The 23,154-nt window shown below is 37.6% G+C and overlaps 1 long non-coding RNA gene across 1 annotated transcript; it reads left to right on the top strand.

Moving 5' to 3' along the window:
* The first annotated feature begins 213 nt into the window (after positions 1-213).
* LOC311598167 lies at positions 214-22,652 on the top strand. The gene is made up of 5 exons (XR_014779503.1): positions 214-358; positions 15,049-15,153; positions 17,547-17,799; positions 22,292-22,357; positions 22,479-22,652. It is a non-coding gene; the product is annotated as an uncharacterized lncRNA (long non-coding RNA).
* Positions 22,653-23,154: the final 502 nt, after the last annotated feature.

Here is a 23,154-nt window from a genome sequence, read left to right as displayed (position 1 = left end):
ATATGTCTTTGCTATCAAACAGAAATTTACTATGAATTTTGCCAAATCATACTTTTATTTTCATTTTTTAAACTTTAGTACTTAAAAACTTGCAAACACATTAAAACATCAAACACACACACTCACAAAAAAAAGAAAGAAAGAAAGAGAGAGAGAGAGAGAGAGAGAGAGAGAGAGAGAGAGAGAGAGAAAGAAAAAAGAAAATAGGAGGATTCCAAATGGCAGCATCGATCTCCCACTGCATCTGATTAGCAGGAAATCCAGTACTGCACAGTGACCTAAAGGCCAAACTGAGAACTACAAAACACCAGTGCTGCTGATTCTTAGGGGAGAAAGATGCAAATTCTGTGCCGCTCGGGTGAGTCAGACCCCTGGCTACCTAGCTAACCCACAGAAAAAGCCGTTCGAGACTGTCCACATTAGCAGCTATCTTGGGAAGGACTGTGGGAAATCCCTGCAACTTAGGGCCCTCACTGCTGGCTACTGCTTGCCGGATCCCAGGCAGAAAAACTGTGGTATATACTTGCAGCTCTCTCTCTCTCTCTCTCTCTCTCTCTCTCTCTCTCTCTCTCTCTCTCTCTCTCTCTCTCTCACACACACACACACACACACACACACACACACACACACACCTCTGATGCTTGCCAGATCTGGGATAGGGAGCAAACAGGCAGAGCCCTTACCCAGGACACAATTCACATTAGTTGCCTCCCAAGAAGAGCGTGCGGGGCAACCAAGTACTTTTGAGCCCTGAGCTATCTCAACCCCACAGCTGCTTGCTGGCCTAGACTGGCTGGGCCACAGAGCAAATAAATATGTCCCTATGATCCAAGTGGCCTGGGGAACTTCTGAGCAGCTTGGGGACTCGATCTCATACAGCACCTCCAACTGCTTACTAGCTGGGAACATACATTGTGGCCATCAGAAATGAATCCAAGCTCCAGCCACAGTCTGCATTAGCCGCTGTCCTACAAGCAACTTCAGGCCTTGGTGTGTATATGTACACCTGCCTGAAGCATACCACTCAGCTATAGCTAAGACACAAGGCAAGCCCACTGAGCTGAGACCTACTTGGGCCACATTGCTCATTAGCTGCAATCCTGCTAGCAGCTTCTGTCCCTGATCTCACCCAGCCCACCTATAGCCTATTGGCGAGATCCACCTAGGTCACAGAGCAGAGACTTGTGCAGGCCACACCCCACATTAGCTGTTGTCTCATGAGAAGCTTGGAGCTCTAATCTCCCTTGGTTGGCTTTGCCCAAATGGAGCACAGAGAACCATCTGTAACACAACCATAGAGTCCTGCCATCTCGAAAAGGACTGTAGGGTTCCTGAGATACTTTGGGCTTAGAAATATATCAGCTCACTCCTCCCCTAAACCAACTGGAATACAGTCAGGGAACCCAGCTGAGCTGAGCTGGGTGCAGGCTCTAACACCCACTGTCCAACATTCTAAGGAGGCTTCTGAGGGGCCCTAGCGAACAACCTTTGGCTTGGAGTTCTCTTTACTTGTTCCCAATCTGCCAGGGAAACCAGGGACACAGATAGTGACCTCATTGGTTGGAATCCCTAGGCCTGCTAACACCAGGGACAACCAGATGACTAGAGGACAGGACAAGAAGACTAGCAACAAAACTGAGAGCCTTATAATCACACAGGAAACCAGTGACCCTAACACAGCAAGGCCTGGAGATATGAACACCCACAAAATGCAAGGAGAAAACTTTAAATCTGAGGTGATGAAAATGATAGAAGCTTTGGAAGAGGAAAATAAATCACTCAAAGAAATAAGGAAAATACACTCAATCAGATGAAGGAATTGAGTAAATCCTATAAAGAACTACAGGAAACCATATCTGAAGACATCAAAGAGATGAAGGAATTGAATATATCCTATAAAGAATTACAGGAAAATACATCAAAACTGATGAAGAAATTGAATAAATCCTATAAAGAACTACAGGAAAATACAACCAAAGAGATGAAGGAATTGTATAAATCCTATGAAGAATTACAGGAAAATTAATTAAATGAGATAAAGAAATGAATAAGGGTATTCAAGACCTAAAGAGGGAATTAGAAGCAAAAGAACAAAACAAAACAAAACAAAAATAAAACAAACAACAACAACAACAAAAACCCACAATCTGAGGTAATCTTAGAGTTGGAAAACATAGGAAAAAGAATAGGAATTACTGATACAAGCCACACCAACCGAATACAAGGGATGGAAGAGAGAATCTCAAGTGTAGAAGATACGATCAAAATTATTGATATATCAGTCAAAGAAAATGTTAAAATTAAAAAGTTCCTGACACGAAACACCCAAGAAATCTGGGACATTATAAAAACACCAAATCTAGGAATGATAGGAATAGAAGAAGACTCTAAGCTCCAATGCCCAGAAAATATTTTTTAAAAAATCATAGAAGAAAACTTGCCCAACCTAAAGAAAGAAATGCCCGTTAACATACAAGAAGCCTACAGAACTCCAAATAGATTCGACCAGAAAAGAAAATCCTCCTGGCACATAATAATCAAAACATTAAATGTACAAAGCAAAGAAAGAATATTAAAAGCTACAAGAGGAAAAGATCAAGTCACAAATAAAGGCAAACCCATCAGAACTACACCTGACTTCTCAACAGAGACTATAAAAGCCAGAAGGGCCTGGATGGAAGTCATGAAAACATTAAGAGACCATAGATACCAACACAGACTACGATACCCAGCAAAATTTTCAATCACCATAGATGGAGAAAACAAGATATTCCATGACAAAACCAAAATTAATCAGTATCTAACCAAAAACCCAGCCCTAGAAAAGGTACTAGAAGGAAAACTCCAACCCAAGAATGCTAACTACACCCAGGAAAACACAGGAAATAAATAATTCCACATGCACAAATCCAAAACACAGAAACACACATTCTACCACCAACATCAAAACAAAAGGAATTAATAAACACTGGTCACTAATGTTTCTTAACATCAATGGTCCCAACTCCCCAGTAAAAAAGACACAGACTGACAGAATTCATTAAAAAAAAAAAAAAAGGATCTATCATTCTGCTGCAGACAAGAACCACACCTCAGCAATAAAGATAAACATTACCTCAGAGTAAAGGGTTAGAAAACTGTACTCAAAGCAAATGGTCCTAAGAAACAAGTTTCACCCCAGGCATGCAGGGGTGGTTCAATATACAGAAATCTGTCAATGTAATTCATCATATCAACAAACTGAAAGAAAAAAGCCACATGATCATCTCCTTAAATGCTGAAAAAGCATTCAACAAAATTCAACACCCATTCATTTTAAAAGTACTGAGGACAGCAGAGATGCAAGGCATATACCTCAACATAATAAAGGCAATATACAGCAAGCCTATAGCCAACATAAAACGTAATGGAGAGAAACATAAATCAATTCTACTGAAATCAGGGACAAGATAAGGCTGTCTGCTCTCTCTGTATCTCTTCAATATGGTACTAGAAGTCCTATCTAGAACAATAAGACAACTAAAGGAGATCAAGGGTATACAAATCAGAAAAAGAAGAAATCAAACTATCATTATTTGCAGATGATATAGTATCTTACAAAGGTGACCCCAAAAATTCTGTCAAGGAACTCCTACAGCTGATAAACACCTTTAGCAAAGTGGCTGGATACAAAATCAACTCAAGAATATCAGTAGCCATCCTGTGTACAAGTGACAAACAGGCTGAGAAACAAGTTAGGGAAAAACACTCTTTACAATAGCCACAAATAATATAAAGTATCTCAGTGTGACTTTAACCAAGAAAGTGAAAGATTTGTATGAAAAACCTTCAAATCTCTGCAGAAAGAACGTGAAGGAGATTTCAGAAAATTGAAAGATCTCCTATGCTCATGGATTGGGAGAATCAACATAGTAAAAATGGCCATCTTAACAAAAGCAATCTACAGATTTAATGCAATTCCTATCAAAATAGCCACACAATTCTTTACTGACCTTGAAAGAAGGTCACAGAAAACACAGAAAACACAGAATGGCTAAAATGATCCTGTATAATAAAAGATCTTCTGGAGGAATCTGCATCTCATATTTCAAGGTGTACTATAGAGCAACAGTAATAAAAACAGCATGGTACTGGCATAGAAATAGGCAGGTTGATCACTGGAACCAAATAAAAGACCCAGAAATAAGCTCCCATACCTATGGACACTTGTTTTTTTTACAAAGAAGCCAAATCTATACAAGGGGGGAAAAAAAGATAACATCTTCAACAAATGATGTGGCTCAACTGGATAGCTACATGTAGAAAAATGAAAATAGATCCATATCTACCACTCTGCACAAAACTGAAGTCCAAATGGATTAAAGACCTCAATATAAAACCAGACACATTAAATCTGTTAGAAGAAAAAGTTGGGAAGAACCTTGAGATCATCAACACAAGAGACAACCTTCCTGAATAGAACCCTAAGAGCCCAGGCCCTATGATCAACCATCAATAAATGAAACCATATGAAACCGAAAAGCTTCTGTAGCAGGTTTAGGTACATCTATTATTGAGACTACTCTAAGTAGCCCAGTTAGGGGGAAGGGATCCAAAGGCAGGCAACAGAGTCACAGACAACCCCTGCTCCAGTTGTTAGGGGGACCCAGATAAAAATCAAGATGCCAATCTGTTACATATGTGTAGAGGGACTAGGTCCAAGCCATGCATGGTGGTTCAGTCTCTACGAGCCTCTATGAGCCCAGGTTAGTTGATTCTGTAGGTTTTCTTGTGGTATCCTTGACCTCTCTGGCTCCTTCAATCCTTCCTTTCTTTCTTCCACAGGATTCCCCAAGCTCCGCCAAATGTTTACCTGTGGGTCTCTGCATCTATCCCCATCAGCTGCTGGGTGAAGCCTCTCAGAGGACAGTTATGCTAGGCTTCTAACTGCAAGTGTAGCAGAATGTAATTTATGGTGTCAGTGTTGACTTTCTCTCATGGTCTGAATCTCAACTTGGGACAGTCACTAGTGACCATTCCCTAAATTTCTGCTTCATCTTTATGGGCAGGACAAATTTTGGTTCAAAGCCTTTGTAACTGGGTTAGTGTTCCCATCTCTGTATTGAAAGTCTTGTCTGGTAACAGGAGGTGGCCATTTCAGGTTCCATATCCTCTGTTGTTAGGAATGTTAGCTAGGGTCACCTTCATAGATACCTAGGGAGTTTCCCTTGTCCTAGGTGTGTCTTCTCCCAGAGATGTCTCCCCCACCCCAACACTCACAGATTTCCATTCTCCCTCTGTCCTCTTCACATTTAATCCCTCCTGTTCCACTCCCCACCTCCTCTCCTACACAGTTTCCTCTCTCCATCCACCTCTAATATCTATTTTATTTCCCTTTCTGTGTGAGATTCAAGTACTTTCCCTTGGACATTCCTTGTTACTTAGCTTCTTTAAGTCAGTGGATTATTATGGTTATTCTGTACCTTATGGCTAATAATCACTTATTTAGTAATTATGTACTATGTGTGTGTTCCTGGATCTGGGTTACCTTGTTCAGGATGATCATTTCATCCATTTGCCTGCAAATTTCATTATGTCCTTGTTTTTAATAGCTGAGTAGTATTCCATTGTGGAAATATACCACAGTTTCTTTTTCAAATATTTTATTTAATTTTAATTTATGTGCATTTGATGTGAGGGTGGCAGACCTTGGAGTCACAGACAGTTGTGAGTTGCTGTGTGGGTGCTGGAAATTAAACCCAGGTCCTATGGAAGGTCAGGTAGTGCTCTTAAACACTAAGCCATCTCTCCAGCCCGATATCACAGTTTCTCTATGTTTTTTGGTTGAGGTATATCTAGGTTGTTTCTAGATTCTGAATATTACAAATGAAGCTGCTATGAACATATTTGAGCAAATGTCCTTGTTGTATAATGGATAATTTTTTGGGTTAATGTCCAGGAGTGGGTATAGTTGGGTCTTAAGGTACAAATGTTTCTACTTACCTGAGAAACTGCCAAATTGATTTCCAGAGTGGTTGCACAAATTTGTACTCTTACCAGCAATGGGGGAGTGTTCCCTTTTCTCCACATCCTCTCCAGAATGTGCTGTCACTTAAGTATTTTATCTTAGCCATTCTGACAGTTGTAGTTTGAAATCTCAGAGTTGTTTTGATTTGCATTTATTTTTTCCAGATTTTAAAATTATATTTCTTTTTTACATATACATTTATATTATTACACATAAATAAAATAAACTATATTCAGCAAAATGAATCACAAAACACTCAGGAACTATACAAATGTTACATTCATAGTGTTTTAGCTATTTGTATTTGGCAATCTTGAGGAAAATATCTTTCCTATCTTGGCGAGTCTAAAATTCTGAATGTAAATCAATCCCTGATGATTAATGATGTTGAAGATTTCTTTAAGTGTTTCATGGCCATTTGAGATTCCTCTGTTGAGAAATCTCTGTTTAGCTCTGTACCTTACTTTTTAATTGGGTTATTTTGTTTGTTGATAATTACTTTCTTGAGTTCATCATATATTTTGCATATCAGACCTCTGTGGAATTTAAGGTTAGTGAAGATCTTTTCCCATTTTGTAGGCTGTTGTTTTGTCTTATTGATGGTGTCCTTTGCCTTACAGAAGGTTGTCAGTTTTGTAAGGTATAAATTATTGATTTTTTTATCTTAGTCCTTGAGTTATTGGTGTTCTGTTCAGGAAGTTCTTTCCTGTATGAATGCCTTCATGACTGTTTCCCACTTTCTGTTCTATTAAATTTAATGTATCTACTTTTATGTAAGTCCTTTGATCCACTTGAACTTGAGTTTGTACAGGGTGATAAATATGGATCTATGTGCATTCTTCTACATGCAAATATACCATCACAATTTGTTGAAGATATTTTCTTTTTTCCATTTTTATAGTTTGGTTTTTTAATATATAAATCAAGTATACTTGGTGTGTGGGTTTATTTCTGGGTCTTCAATTGTATTCCATTTATCAATATGTCTGTTTTTATGACAATACCATGGAGTTATCATCATCATCATCATCATCATCATCATCATCATCATCATCATCATCATCATTTTTCAGTAGTACAGCCTGAAATAAGGAATAGTGACACTTCCAGAAGTTCTTTTATTGTACAGGACTGTTTTAGACATCTGGGGACTTTTCTTTTTCCATATGAAGTTGATGGTTGCTTTTTCAAGTTCTGTAATGTATTGTGTTGGAATTTTGTTGGGAATCATATGGAATCTGTAGATGGCTTTTGGTAAGATGGCCATTTTTCCTATATTAATCTCACTGATCCATGAGCATGTGAGATCTTTCCATCTTCTGATACCTTCTTTCTTCAGAGACATGAAGCTCTTGGCACACAGATCTGTCACTTTCTTGGTTAGAGTTAAACCAAGATATTTTATTTTATTTGTGACTATTGTGAAAAGTGTTGTTTTCTGGATTTCTTCTCAGCCAATTTATCTTTTGAATAAAGGAGGGATACTGATTTTCTTTTATTGATTAATTTTGTATCTTGCAACTTTGCTGAAGAAGAAGGGATTCTTTTGTAGAATTTTGGAGGCCACTTATGTATATTATCATATCATCTGTGAATAACAATACTTTGTCTTCTTCCTTTCTAATTTGTACCCCCCTTGATCTCCTTTAGTTGCTTTATTTGTCTAGCTAATAATTCAAGTACTATATTGAAAAGACAGAGAGAATAGACAGCTTTTTCTTGTTTCTGATTTTGGTGAAATTACTTTAAGTTTCTCTCCACTTAATTTGAGGTTGACTGTTGGCTTGCTGTGCATTGTCTTTATTGTGTTTAGGTATGTTCCTCACATTCCTGATCTCTCCAAAACTCTTGACATGAAGGAGTATTGAATTCCATCAAAGGCTTTTTCAGTATTCAATGAGATGTTTGTGTTTTTCTCTTCTTTCAGTTTGTTTTTATGGTAGATTACTCTGGTGAATTTTCATACATTGAGCCATCTCTATATCCCTGGGATGAAGCCTACTTGATCATGGTGGATGATATGTTTGAGGTGTTCTTAGATTCAGTTTGCTTTTATTTTATTGAGCATTTTTCTATCAATTTTCATAATGGAAATTGGTCTGAAATTCTCTTTCTTTGTTGAGTCTTTGTATGATTTAGGTATCAAGGTGATTTTAGCCTCATAGAATGAGTTCAGTGTTGTTCTGTTTCTATATTGTGGAATAGTTTGAATAGTATTGGTATTAGCTCTTCTTTGAAAGTCCAGTTCAATTCTGAGCTAAAACCATCTATCCCTAGCCCTCAACCTTTGTTTGTTGGTTGGTTTGTATGAGACATTTAATGACTGATTCTATTTCCTTCGGGATCATAGGATTATTTAAACTGTTTACCTGATCTTGATTTAACATTGGTAAGTGGAACCTAACAAGAAAGCATGAATTTCAATTACATTCCTCAATTTTGTGGAGTACAAGCTTTTGAAGTAAGACTTAATGATCCTTTTGATTTCCTTGGTGTTTGTTGTTATTTCATCCTTTTAGTTTCTCCTTGTGTTAATTTGGATATTGTCTCTCTGCACATTAATTAGTTTACCTAAGAGTTTGTCTATCTTGTTGATTTTCTCAAAGAACCAGCTTTAGTTTGTTGGGTTTTTTTTTTTTTTTGTATTGTTCCCTTTGTTTCTAAGTGATTGATTTTAGCTCTGAGTTTATATTCTACCATTTACTTCTCTTTGGTGCTTTTGCTTCTTTCTGTTCTAGAGCTTTCATGCATGCTGTGAAGTTGCTAGTATGAGATCTCTTCAATTTCTTTATGAACTTTCCTCTTAGCTCTGCATTCATTGTATCTCATAAATTTGGTTATGTTGTGCCTTCATTTTCATTGATTTCTAGAAAGTCTTTAATTTCTTTCTTTATTTTATCCCTAACACTGTGGTCATGGAGTAGAGTGTTGTTCATTTTCTGTGGGTTTGTAGGCTTTCTGTTAGATCGGCTGTTGTTGAGTTCCAGCTTTTATCTACGGTGGTCTGATAAGATACAAGGGGTTATTTCAACCTTCTTGTACCTGTTGAGTCTTGCTTTATGACCAAGTACATGGTCAATTTTGGAGAAGGTTCCATATGTTTCTAAGAAAAAGGTATATTCTTTTGTGTTTGGGTGAAATGTTCTGTAGATATCTCTTAGGACTATTTGATTCACAATGTATGTAAGTTTCACTATTTCTCTGTTTAGTTTCTGCCTTGACTTGTCCATTGGTGGGAGTGGAGTGTTGAATTCTCCCACTATTAATGTGTGGAGTTCAATGTGTGATTTAAGGTTTATTAATATGGCTTTTAAAAGTGTGATTGTCCTTGCATTTGGAGCATAGATGTTCAGAAATAAAACATCACCTTAGTAAATTTTTTCATTTTATGAGTATGAAGTGTCTTCTCCCATATCTTTTGAATAATTTTAATTGAATGTATGTTTTTATTAGATATTAGATTGTCTACTCTAGTGTGCTTTTTGGGTCCATTTACTTGGAAACCTTTATACAGCCCTTTACCCTAAGTTAATGTCTTTGTTGCTGAGATGTGTTTCATGTATGCAGTATAATGATGGATCCTGCTTTTGCATCCATTCTGCTAGCCTGAGTCTTTTAGTGTCCTTGACCCCTCTAGCTTCCTAAATCCTTCTTCCCATTCTTCCACAAGACTCGACATCTTGGCCTATTGGTTTGCTTTGGGTCTCTACATCTGTTTCCATCAGCTGCTGGATGGAGTCTCTCAGGAGACAGTTATGCTAGGCTCCTGTCTGCAAGCATAGCTGAGTGTCATTAATAATGTCAGCTCAGTGGTTAAGAGCACTGTCTGCTCTTCCAAAGGACCCGGGTTCAATTCCCAGCACCCACATGGCAGCTCACAACTGTCTGTAACTCCAAGATCTGATACCCTCACACCAATGCACATAAGTTAAAATTAAATAAAAATATTTAAAAAAATAGTGTCAGGGGTTAACTCTTTCTTGAGCGGTAGTTCTTAAGCTGATCCAGTTAGTGGTTTGCCATTCCCTCAATCTCTGCTTCATATTTATTCCTACATTTCTTGTAAGCAGGAAAAAGATAGGTTAGAAGGTTTTATGGGTGGTTCTCTGTCCCTGTGTCTTTTCATTGAGGGAATTTAGCCCATTGATATTGAGAGATTAATGACCAATGATTGTTAATTCCTGTTATTTTGATGTTATTTTAGTTGGTTTATGTGTGTGTGTGTGTGTGTGTGTGTGTGTGTGTGTGTGTGTGTGTTTCCCTTTTTCTGGTTTTGGTTTCCTGGTGTGCTGGTATTTATTTCCCATGGGGTTTGGGGGATGTAGTTAATCTCCTTGCTTTGGAGTTTTCCTTCGTGTATCTTCAGTAGGGCTAGATTTGTGCATAGATATTGTATGAATTTGGTTTTGTCTTGTAATATCTTGCTTTGCTTAGTATAGTAATCTGGGCTATATCTGTCGTTTCTTTGAGTCTATTAGACATCTACCCAGGCACTTCCAGCTTTTAAGTTTTTGTTGAGAAGCCAGGTGTAATTCTGATAGGTCTGCCTTTATATGTTGCTTGGCCTTTTTCCCCTAACAGCTTTTAATATTCTTTCTATGTTCTGTATATTTAGTGTTTTGATTATTATGAGGAAAGAGAATTTTCTTTTCTTGTCCAAACTATTTAGTGATAAGTATGCTTCTTGTATGCTTATAAGCCTCTCTCTGTCTGTCTCTATGTTTCTGTCTTTGTCTCTGTCTCTCTCTTCTTTAGTTTGGAGAAATTTCTTCTATGATTTTTTGAAAATATTTTCTGGGCCTTGGAACTGGGAAAAGTCTTCTCCTTCTGGTCCTATTATTCCTAGATTTGGTCTTTTCATAGTGTACCAGATTTCCTGGATATTTTGTGTCAAGATCTTTTTAGGTTTAATATTTTCTTTGAATGATGTATCAATTTATTCTCTTGTATCTTCTAAGCCTGATTACTCCTTCCTCATCTTGTGTTCTGTTGCCAATGCTTGTAGTTCCTGTTCTCTTCCCTAGGTTTTCCATTTTCAAGATACCCTTAGTTTGTGTTTTCTTCACCTCTTTCATTTCCATTTTGAGGTGTGGAAAAGTTTTGTTCAATTCCTTCACCTGTTTAATTGTATTTTCTTGTATTTCTTTAAGAGATTTATTCATTTCCTCTTTAAAGGCCTCTACCATCTTTATAAGATTGGATTTAAGGTCATCTTGTTCTTCGGCTGTTTTAGGATATTCAGGGCTTGCTAAAATAGAACAGCCAGCCTCTGTCGGTGCCATATTACCTTGGCTCTTATTGATTGTGTTCTTAGCCTGGTCTTTAGCCATCTGGTTATCCCTGGTGTTTTCTGGATGCTCCTGATGCCATCAGGATCCCTTGGGAAGGCAGGAAGAGCCTTGTGCCTAAAAAAGGCACTCAGAATGAGCATGGTTCTCACCTCTGCTGGCTGTGCCCCAGGTAGACCTGAATGTTCCTGGGACCTCCACAGGCCTTCTCAGGAGGGCAGGCAGAGCTGTGGACAAATGATGGAGCCTGGGGGAATAGCATGCTGTTCACCTTTGCTGGCTAGGCCCCAGGTGATGATTTATTTAATTTTTGAAATTAGATGTATCCTTTGAATGTGTGTGTGTGTGTATGTGTGTTGCCTGCATGTATATGTGTCAAGTGTGTGCTCAGTGCCTGCAGATGTCATAGGAGAGCATGGGATCCCGTGTACCTGAAGTAAAAAATTGTTTTGAATCAATATGTGTGTGCTGGGGATCTGCTGGCTCCTCTGCTAGAACAAGTGGCTCCTAATCCTTGAGTCATCTCCAAATTCCATCACGTTCTGATATGCCTTGCTCGTTTTTGTTCATGTTGTACTTCATTCACATTCACATTACACTATGTATATATATATATATATATATATATATATATATATATATATATATACACACACACACTACATTATATACACACACACACACTTGAAAGCAGGAGAGTCTGGCCCAGCCCCATCTGGGAGCTGACCTCGTTAGAATAGCACTCCCTTTCCTTTTTTTATCTGTTTTAGTACTTCTAACACTTTGCTTCTCTTTGTTCAAACTGGTAAGTCAACAGTAGATTTTGCTAATTGTATTAGTTTTACATTTTTTGTGTGTGAAGGGTCCAGTGTACATAATTAAATTTCATATAATTCTAAATTTCTGACAGAATTTTATGAATCTCAGCCAGTTAGCGGTGTACGTCAATCTATTACAAGATACAGAGCTCTGTGCCGTAGTTCCTGAGTTCATAGAGTAACTCTTGATAAATCTTATTTCCCTATGAGAAATAAATAACTCTTCCTTTAGTCTCAGGCAACTTCAGAGGATTAGATTTTTTTTTTTTTTTTGGCTAGCACTGAGCTCTCCAATAAAACGGGTTTTTCTGAAGCACTTAGCAACAGTAATTTGCAAGAGTAATCCCAAGACCTATAGATGCTTGTCATCTGCAGAAAATGATAGCACTGTCAGCAAGTTTGTAGTTATTTTTTTTCAAAAGCTCTTGATTTTGTTAAAAACCTTCTTTATTCTATTTTAGTGTAGTTTTGCATCACAGCTTTGAATCTTTGGTCTTCCTAAGAGAGACCCAGTGAGGCAGATAGATAAGAGAATTTTGCAACACCGAGACATAATTATTGTTTGGAAAACCCACTTTTTACTTTGTTAGCATCTGCGAATACCTTTCTCAAACTAGAAGTACATTTTCCTTAAAAGTGGCAAAGTATCAAGAAATAAAGTAACTTTTGCAGACCCTTGATTAAGAATTGATGGTGAGTCTCCAGGTGATTTCCACAGAGACAGTTTTTATTTTGACATCTTCTCTATGCCTAAGCTAAAAAAATAATGAAGGGGAAAGAAATGTATGTTTGATATAGTTGAGAAGATGGGTGTACCAAAACATGATAGAATGCTTTTCTAAAAACCACATTTTGATCAGCTTATGGTACTAATATTATCTTAACTTAGTCCCTATAAATTTCAAATAACTTGATAAGGCCACCTTGGCACATCTCAGAAATGCTTTCTGACTCTCACAGCCATAATCATATATATCTTTTGCTCACTCATAGTCAATAGTCATCATACCCACCTGGTTTCAGTGCTCAAGTTTATGGTGATATTTTAAATAATTCAACAGTTTTATCAATGAAATATAAAATAAGCACAATCCTATCTGTTATAGAAAATCACACAGAAAGGGCAAAAGAATATAATACATAATCCATACGGAGACTATGAACTACAGAGCACATATAAATAAAAGTTATTAAATTAGATGGAAATATTAAAAATGCATTCAGTTTGTAGCCTTGGTTCATACATATTTTAATCTTGAGGTAAGCTGTATAACACACAATGATCATGTCCATGTGGAACAAAGGCTTTTCCTCCATTTATAATATTTTGTGATTTCTCAAAGGAGAATCTGAACAAAGCATGTTTGAATTAAATGCATGCGTGGACATAACATTGATATATTTTTCCATTAAACTTCTAGGCTTTTGTAATGAGATCATGAGCTGAATGTGATAAGTCATATGTTTTCTATTCAATTAGTTCCATATTAAAACTGAATTCTAGTAGAAATCCTTGTAATAGTCTTCTATTTGGGGTCAGGAGTATGTGGGATGAAGGGTTTTTTGTTTGTTTGTTTGTTTGTTTTTGTTTTTATTTTTTTAGGTTTCAATCACTTGTACATATGTTTTTCAAAAATGTTAAAAGACAATTTTAATTTACTTTAATCTCTAGCAAACAATAGCTCCGGTCTATACCCATAATGATATTATCCTTTAAAAATGCATTCTGACTTCCTTTTATGAAATGTCCAAATTAGAGAGACTCAATTAATAGTTCTGTTTGTATAAAGCCAATCTGCAGAGTGGCCTTGGGATCACTGATACGAGTGATCCTGTAATTTCTATAGTAATGTAGGCCCTTCTTGACTTCCTACTCAATGGCCATTGTAGTGTTTCATTGCATAGCAATTCATTTACAGTTAGAGAGTGAATTCTTTCCACCTAGAATTTTTGAGTGGAAAGGTTAATTCGCAAATGACATCAAGTCTTTTTTTGGGAATTCCTACTCACTAGATGGAATTATCACATGCCTACTTAGAATACAAGGGACACTGGGAAATGCAAATTTGCCCCTGGATTTATGCTGCATCTACGGAGAAGGCTATAGTACAGAAGGAGAAGTGGAAAAACCAGACTGAGCAGACAATAAAAAGTGTGACAGTAAACAAGAGTTGGAGCAAATAACATGAATGTTTCCTCCATCCAACACGATGGATTTCAAAAACAAAAAAACAAAAAGCTGCCCCCAAATGGAACAGTCTTTTATCCATAGATTTTCATCTAAATTATCTGTTGCCAGGTTAATGTTATGCTTTGCTGGTTACGTTTACCAGTATAATGAGTGGTTTTTAAATACTTTGTAATGCCATGTTTGAAATAAAAGCATTTTGGCAACAACTAGTATTCGGCCACATTTATTTAAAATATAGATTAGCATTTTTGGCAGGTTGTTTCACAGTATGTGACATAGTCAGTGGAATTTCTCTCAACTATTACCTTCGCACACAGCATTCCAAATGGTTTCTAAGAAGAAATGAAACCATTCAGTGGTTCCATGTACTGCCATAATGAGGTGTTCCAAACCTGTGTCATGAAAAGGGAACACTTAGAATTAATCCCTTTAAAATGAGTTGTGCATGTACGTGTATTTGCATTAAACATAATTAGCTAACCACAGCCTGTAGCTTACGTCTGTATGGTATGTGTTTTTGTAATAGAGTAGATGACATAATGTAGATTTTGGCCAGTAATCATATTCTCTTTCCATAAACATCTGAGATGATAAAGACAACATTCACATGAATAGCTCTCAGTAGGTAAAAAAATCATTAGAACCCACACTTGCCAATGCAATTTTAATACCATTTCGTTGCTCAAATATTTTGAAAGGCAGATATATGGCTGGATTATAAGGTTCAGTATTTCATTTTAACAGGAAAATGACTCTTAAATATCAAGGGCAAAGGACCAAGAATCATTCCAGTTGGAAAGACAAGGCATGTGGGAGAAGTTGATGTAGAGTTGGGGCTATGCACCCCAGGTAAGCCTTGCTGAGAGGACCACCATGATGCCACACAGCATGGCCTCCTTGTGACTACTTGTTAGCACACTAAAACAAGGAGCTTCAGGAAAAGGTGTGTCCCCTTTTAATGGCTCTTCCAAAAATGTCATCAAAAGGCACAGAGTTCCTTCTGCACTCCCTTGTACATGACAACATGGAAAGCCCTGTCATATCCCCAGCACGGGAGAGCTTCTAGTTTTAGTCAATCAAATGGTGATATATTGCCGCTGCTGGTTACTGATCTTTTCATTATGTCCTAGGATCACCAACTGCCATTAATGCCATTTCCAGGTACTTTCCCAGAAAAGAGCCTTCTCACTCCCCCACCCCCAAGGACTTTTTAAGTACTCCCTCATGCTAAACACCTGTGGATAGTTGATGGGAAAAGAAATTTACAGTAAGAAATAATCATGAGCTTCGGCAATTCCCTTCTGTCAGAAAGACACCAAGGTCTCACCGTGAACCACGGGTTTGTGAGGAAGTGGAATATTGTAAGCATTTTTGTTTGTGTGGCCTATTGGCATGAGTTTGTGCTTATATTAATAAGAAGATGTTATGTTTGACTATATTATAGATTTGTTGGGAATGTCACTGAAACCATCACCTGAAACATAGTGTGACTTCATGTCGGTGTACACATTTCAATCTCAAATAACCTGAAGATGACCCAGGCAACACACAGAATCGTTAGTTTCTATTTAAGAGGCATGAGAACCCTGGGATATACAAAAGGATTATGACAAGATATACAGTACACAACACCCTAACTGTAAAACGTGTTACCATAAGAGGGTTCTAGAATTGGAGAGCAGGAAGGACACTGATGCTCTACATTCGAGGACCTTCTTTCATTGCTGATCCTGTCATTGTTTGGTGTGTTTAAATGGCTTGCCTTGATGATATATATAGTTTATCTTACACTCATGATAAGAATCATTTCTCTTAGCTGGGCCTAGTGGCCAAAAACTCAGGAGGCAGAGGCAGGCTGATCACTGTGAGTTCACAGCCAGCCTGGTCTACAATGAGAGTCCAGGACAGCCAAGGCTACACAGAGAGACCCTGTCTCGAAAACAAAAACAAAAACAAAAAACCCAAAACAAACACACAAACAAAAAAACCAAGAATCATTTCTCTTAATTCTCTCTAGCACTCTTCCCCTACACCCAGTTGCTGTTCCAGTGCCATTTTGGGATAAAGGACCAGAAACGACAATTGCAATACCCTCTCAAAAATGCTTCTTTGACAAAAAATGATTTCTTCATTTCTGGTGATCTATATAATGTTATGTTGGTTTTTTAAAATGAAGATCATTTTACAATACTTTAAAATCCTAAATGTCTACAATGATCTTCTCAATGTACCTAATTCCATATCATCTGAGTCTTTTTCTCTCTCTCTCTCTCTTTGAAATGAGGTTTCTCTGAATATCTCCAGACTGGCTTTGTACTCAGAGATCCACTTTCCTCTGCCACCTGAGTGCTGGGTTACAGGTATGTGCCACCATTCCCAACTCCTTCTCCATTTTGTAAGTAGAAGTTTCTGAGAATTAATCTTTTATCAGTAGGAAAGAAATGTAGCGACACAAATTTGTGTGCATGTACAATTAGTAAATTTAAAAATTCTTGCTTTTGTGTTTGGTGGATATAGATGAATATACCCAATGTGAAAGTCTGAAGACTGAAATTATATAAAGTCCAAATCTTTTCAAGGACTAGTATCTTTCAAGTGGGAAACTTCAGAAATGATCTCATGTGACAGTTTGTTGGCACACAAGAAATAGTGTGTAATATAGAACTATTATATAAGATTTTTTAAAAAAAGAAAAACACAGACACATTCAAGTATTGAATACATGTAGAATGTGACTTTAGGTTGAACTTGAGCATGATCATTATGATATTTCATGATCAAAATATATGCAAATGTTCCAGAGTCTTAAAAAATTCAAAGTACCCACTTCTGTTCTGAATCATTAGTGGTAGACAGTCAGCCCACATAGCCAGTCTAGTATTTATCACCAAATTATTACTCACTGTGTCCAGACTCAAATATTAGTCTTTAATACACACACACACACACACACACACACACACACACACGGGGGGGGGGTGAGAGAGAGAGAGAGAGAGAGAGAGAGAGAGAGAGAGAGAGAGAGAGAGAGAGAGAGAGATTTAAAATTGTCTCTTGTGTTAAAGGACTGGTTTTCTTAGCAGACCATGTTACTTAACTGACCTTTACTTGATTTTCTGGAAGTGGCTTTTAATTATTAAACCGTTGGTGATAAATATTGACTAAGGAATACCTAATAATTTTATCCTAACATATATCAAATATAACAAATCTTCTTTTTTTTTCCCTCTAAATACTTTTAGATAAAAGTGAAACTTCTGGGTTGGAATAGTCACTTTTCAACTAATGTGACAAAATTACCTTGCTGAAACAACTGAAGAGATGGCTGATTTTTATCTTGACTCATGGCTTCAGAGACTTTGGGCCCAAGTCCTCAGCTCCATTGGTTCTGAGTCCATGCAAGGCAGACTCGGAGGATGTGAAGATGGAGGCTGTTTGTTTCATGAAAGAAGGAAAGAAAGAGCATGGAGCACTGAGGACCAGATAAGCTTCACAGTATGTCCCCAATGATGCATTTCCTCAAGTTAGGCCCTGAATTCTAAAGGTTCCAAGACTTCTCAAATAGCACCCTAGCTTGGAAGCAAGTCTTCAATGAAATTTGGAGGCCTAAATCATAACATTAGCCTCCAATTTTGTTTTAGAAATATATAGCCTCCTCTGTGCTTTTTCTAATTCCCCAAAAATCTTCATTGTAAGAGTGTCCATTGCAAGTAAGCTGCTATACCACAACGCAGTCTCACTGACAGCACAGCGAACCTTGCCAAGCTGAGGACAAAAGATTCCCAATGGCATCTACCTGCTTCTCTGAGGCTTAGATACCTGATAATCACAAGAAGCGGTCATATCCTTTGTAGTTCCCTCATGGCCTCTCCCAGTTGCTCTTCCTACCTAAGCCACAACATGGCTGAACATGTGGCTTCCGGGAATGAAAATGTCCTCCATTAGCTCCTTCCAAACTTCAGATTTGTCTGCAGTTGCAGACCCTGAAATAACTGCATTCAGGGGTGAACGGGAGCACTCTGGCCACCTCCCCCAGCAGCCTCATGTAAAAGTCCAATAGCTACCCGTTATTCTGTATTGCATGGAGTTTAAGACGCCAAACGTAGAGGAAAGAAAGGAGAAGAAAAGTGGGCCAGAGATTTTCTCAGTCCGTAAAATGCTTATGATTCCACACAAGGGGATCCAAACTCAGTCTCCAACATCCTCATAAAAACTTATCCTATGCTTGTGGTTCCAGCAATGGGGTCTGGGGAGCTAATATGGAGACAGGACGATCCTTGGGACTTGCTTGTCAGCTGGCATGGAAACTCCCAAGTCTCAGTGAGACACCCCAGGTTGTTTTCTTGACTCTGTATGTATGTATGCACATATGAAAACATAAACATTCAGGCACATTTACACTTACCCCAAAACAGGTTATTTTTTAAAAGAATGCTTATCTATATTCATGTCTGACTATTAATCCATGCACAATGCCAGCAAACAGATTAAAGGTGCTTCCTTGACACTGAAGACATAGTTACATATGTCTTTGCCTCTTAGCAGTAACCAGGAGAACAATGACATTCCAGAATAGTAAGTGCCGAAATATATAGTGAATGGCACTCAGGAGGCGCAGGAGAGATGAGCACAGCTCTATAGCAGGTAGAATTTGCTTAAAGAAGAAGACAAAAATTAAAACGCAGGTCTTGCCCATAATGCATGCATGCAAAATGTGGGACATATACAGAGACATGGATGTGATCCAAATGAAAGGAGGGGAAATGATCCTGAATGGATAAAGTCCTTTGTAGAGAACTAAAGAAGAGTTACCTTAACCAATCCATGCATGAGGAAAAGTAAATGTTAATCCGTGCACATTAAAAAAAATGGGAGCATTCTGCTGAAAGTAGCATGCTTTCAGATCTTGCCCTGGTTCCCTTCTCTGAATGTGTCTATATCCTTCAACTATCAATAAGGTAAATGGACAAAATGCATTCTGAAGTCCTCTCTGCCTCTAGTAGCATTGTAGCTGTAGTCACAGAAGGCTAGACTAACAGCCAGTTGCACTTGAAGTAACAGTCAAAAGAAAAAAAATAAGTAATGCCTCACCTTTATAATCCAGAAAGGAAGGAAACAGCCCTGATGGGCAGGCCCCCTTAGGAAGCATAGTGGGTGGGGGCATTACAGATGTTGGGAATTTAGAGATAATTAGTGTTGAATGTGTTCAAGTATGATGTTTCAGGATAATACCCTAGCAAAAACGAGTGAGGTTCATTTGCTCTGAATTTAGTAGTAATAATGGTCTAGCATTCTTTCCCAGAAAGGAAAGAGAAGGCATCTGTAAAGAAAATGAAAGTAAGTTGGACAAACTGCACAATCTTTCTCCACTGGCACATGTTTGCACGCCAGCTGTTTGTAATAAGGCTGGCCTCAAAGTTGATTCATTATTTTATTCAACTGGCTTTCCTTTTGAAAATACTTACATCAAATAGTGTGAAAATGAATCCAGATGTAGCTGCTTCTTCAACAGTATAATGTATGAGCAAATGGAAGATAGATCATTTGATTATAAAAATAACTCAGAATTCTCTTCATGTTTGGAACTATCTGAGAGAGCGTCACATCAAAAGTCAAAATGTAACGCAAGAGACAATTCTGTTCTTTATGATAGTGGGTTCACACATTGGCAATGTCACTAGCTATTGGAGCTTCATGGATCAATGTATGGTCAGTTAGCTTAACAGCCCATGGAGGATGTGTGTCATTGTCACAAGCTTTCATTAGGATGCTACAATAGGTCTTTGTATGCTGAGGTAAAGGGATTATGAGACTTTACAGTAGTTGAAGAGAGCATTTATTTAATTATAGCTATTTCACTATAATTTTAGAGGAAATACTACACAATTACATAAACACTGAATATAATAGCTTAATTTGCATAGTATGTGGTTAAACCCATACTCTAAAATAAACCAGAATCATAATTATATATACTTGTGATGTTAACACCTCGCATTTTCACTGAACATAACCATCTATCATTTTATTTGTAAATATTTTAATATAATACTTCTTATCCATTAATATATAGTGCACTTGAGACAATAATTATTTATATTTCTCTACCCTTTTTAAAATATCTACATAATTTAATGTGGTTAATGCCTTGGAAGAACACTATTGGCAATGCTTGTTAAATCTTTATTGTTAAATTGGGTTTGAAGTTCAATGCGAAATGTGCTGCTTACTGTACGGAATCTCTGAGGCTCTGGTCCAGGAATCTGTCATTGTCCTTGAATTGAGAAAGATATACTTACAATGCTTATCCACTGGCTGCACACTGACATGGTTGGTTGGTTCAGCACCCATTGCTAATATATTTCATACGTGACTCTCTAGAACTCACTTTCATAACTGCAAGATCACAGAATTAATTACATTTTTGTAACTTCTATGATATACAATGGATCTTCAAGAACAAAGGGAACATTTTATCACCTTAAAAATAAGGGTTCCTGGAAGTAGCTGTATTTTGTTGTAAATTTTGTATTTTTTAGAGTTCAGTATGTTAATGGATACACAATCTAGAGGAGGGTATACTGTGATCAAATCAGAAGAAGCACTTCCCTCATCCTAAACAGTAGTGCATATTATGCAAATGGACCTTTCCCACTGCTGTAGCTATTTGAAATGTTTAGTGATTATTGTAACCAAGGTTACGAGGAAAGCAACTCCTCCCTCACCATGTGTTTCTGCTGCTTTGCCACCATCTTCCCATGTTCCTCTAGTCTACTTTTCCCAAGCTCTAATGAACTACTCCACTCTACCTGCCCAAGACACTAACTTCTGAATTTTCACAAATGATAAAAAGCAAGTAATGTTTGTCTCTTATGTCCATCTTTTAGTACCTTTCATTTTCTTAAATCTGGAATTTTTGATACATAAACCTTTATTCTTCATGTTGTATGGCCAAGGAAGTCATAAGTGGACTGGTAAGAGCTCTCCTGTCTGAGAATTTACAAACTCCAAGCAGAGATGGGATACTCACAACATCAAGTAGGTTTTTAAAAAGAGATCCATGTCAAAGAAATAAACCAATTCAGATAAAGATGAACATGCAAAACTGTTAAACACTAGATAGGGATTCTTAAGTCTTTTTCACTTTCTCGCTAATGTTTACACTAAGCAAAGGCTACCTATCTTGCTTTCTTCCTTCTTCACCAGGGATCAGGGAACGGTGAAAATCTTTTTGACATCTGGCCCTTCTCCACACCTCCATGTGCTTTACTCCAGCTCTACCTGACTCCTGGTCATCAGGGATGACTTTCCCATCTCCTGGACCAAGGCAAATGCCTCCATCTGTCCTGTGCATGCATAGCGCTCTTGTAGTAATGCCTTTATGAGACTCTGTAGCTGCTAAAGTCTTACCTTCTGAGTTTGATACTATGAGGGTAAGCCATCGCTATGTAGACCTATTTGTATTGTGAAGTCATAAGATCACAGAGACTATGCCAGAAGTGCTTAGTATGAGCCAAAGTCAAACTTTTTTTACAACTTGAAAACTTTTTAAAGTCGAAAGTTAAATAATACAAAGTGGCATCTGTACTACTATCACACTATTGAGTAGGAAGGACAGAAGGACAGAGACACTTGCCTAGCTAACACAACTGTTAGATAGAGAAATCAAGGATCCAGCCTTGCCAGTGCATCTTTGCATGCTGAACCCTGGAGTCTACAGGATTAACCAGCCTTACACATATTGCTCCTGCAAATCAGATGCATCTTCCCTGGAGTTCTCCAAATCCTTCCTTTCTTTGATTTAGTTATTTGGTGTTACTTCCTTTCAAAATCCCATTGCAGTAGCTTTCTCTGTGATTAGACATTAAGATGTCAATAAGCCTGAAAATCTAAGTTGTTTATAAGGATTTATACACCAATGCATGCGTTCTCACCCCTTAACCCTTCTCTTTTTCCTCTTCCTTCGTGACTCACTCTTCTCGCACAGAGTAAGAAGTGGGATTGTGTCCACACTCACAGACCAACTTGCAGAGAGATGTTTGAAAGATTAGAGGTTGGTAATTATGCTTTTCTGTGACTCCTTGAAATTATGTTGGTTAAACAATGCAACTGTATCCTAAATCCAAACTGTTATTACTGATGAACTAAATATCATGGCTTATCATCATTCTTAGTGGGTCTCTCATGTGATGCTAAGGAGAATTACGCAGCTGTCCCACGGTGATATTTGATATTCCACTGACCCACGAAGAGGATTGGCAGAAGCCCGAGAAGAAATCGATTCACAAAGAAACCCCCCATTTCATAGGTCCTTTCTTGGTCATGAGGCAAAGACTTTTTCAACCTAAACAAAGACATGTGTAATAAATATAATCAGCAAAAAAAGAGTCAGAAAATCTGTGCTTCAATTCTGACTGTGCTCATCATCTGGCCATTGGTAAGTTAATTGTCACTTTAGGCTCCAGGATCTCTCAGCATGATTGGCACTGACTCATGGATGACATCCTACAATGTGGCATAGGCCAGTGGCCATGCCCATGTGGGCATCAGGCCCTACTTTTTGAAAAGATTTGTTTATTCTTTTATAAAATTAAACAATATTTTTAAGTACACAGTCTTTTCAATGGCTAGCAAAACAACAAAGAAACGTGCCATACGTTAAATGTCAAAACTTGAGTCACTTCACTTAAAAAATGCAAGAATTAATTTCTGTTCTTCATATTAATGAAGCAACTAATTAGTGGACGTGTTTGCTTTTCAATTTATTGAACAACATTCAGTCTTTCATAAAATAGGGAAGAGTGGTTGGCATACTATCTAGCCTGGAGGAATATATAACCTTTTGAATAA

Source organism: Acomys minous (assembly GCF_964271855.1).
Source record: "Acomys minous genome assembly, chromosome: 1".
NCBI lineage: Eukaryota > Metazoa > Chordata > Mammalia > Rodentia > Muridae > Acomys > Acomys minous.
Note: the sequence above shows the minus strand (reverse complement) of the source record. Positions and strands in the feature narration are given on the sequence as shown.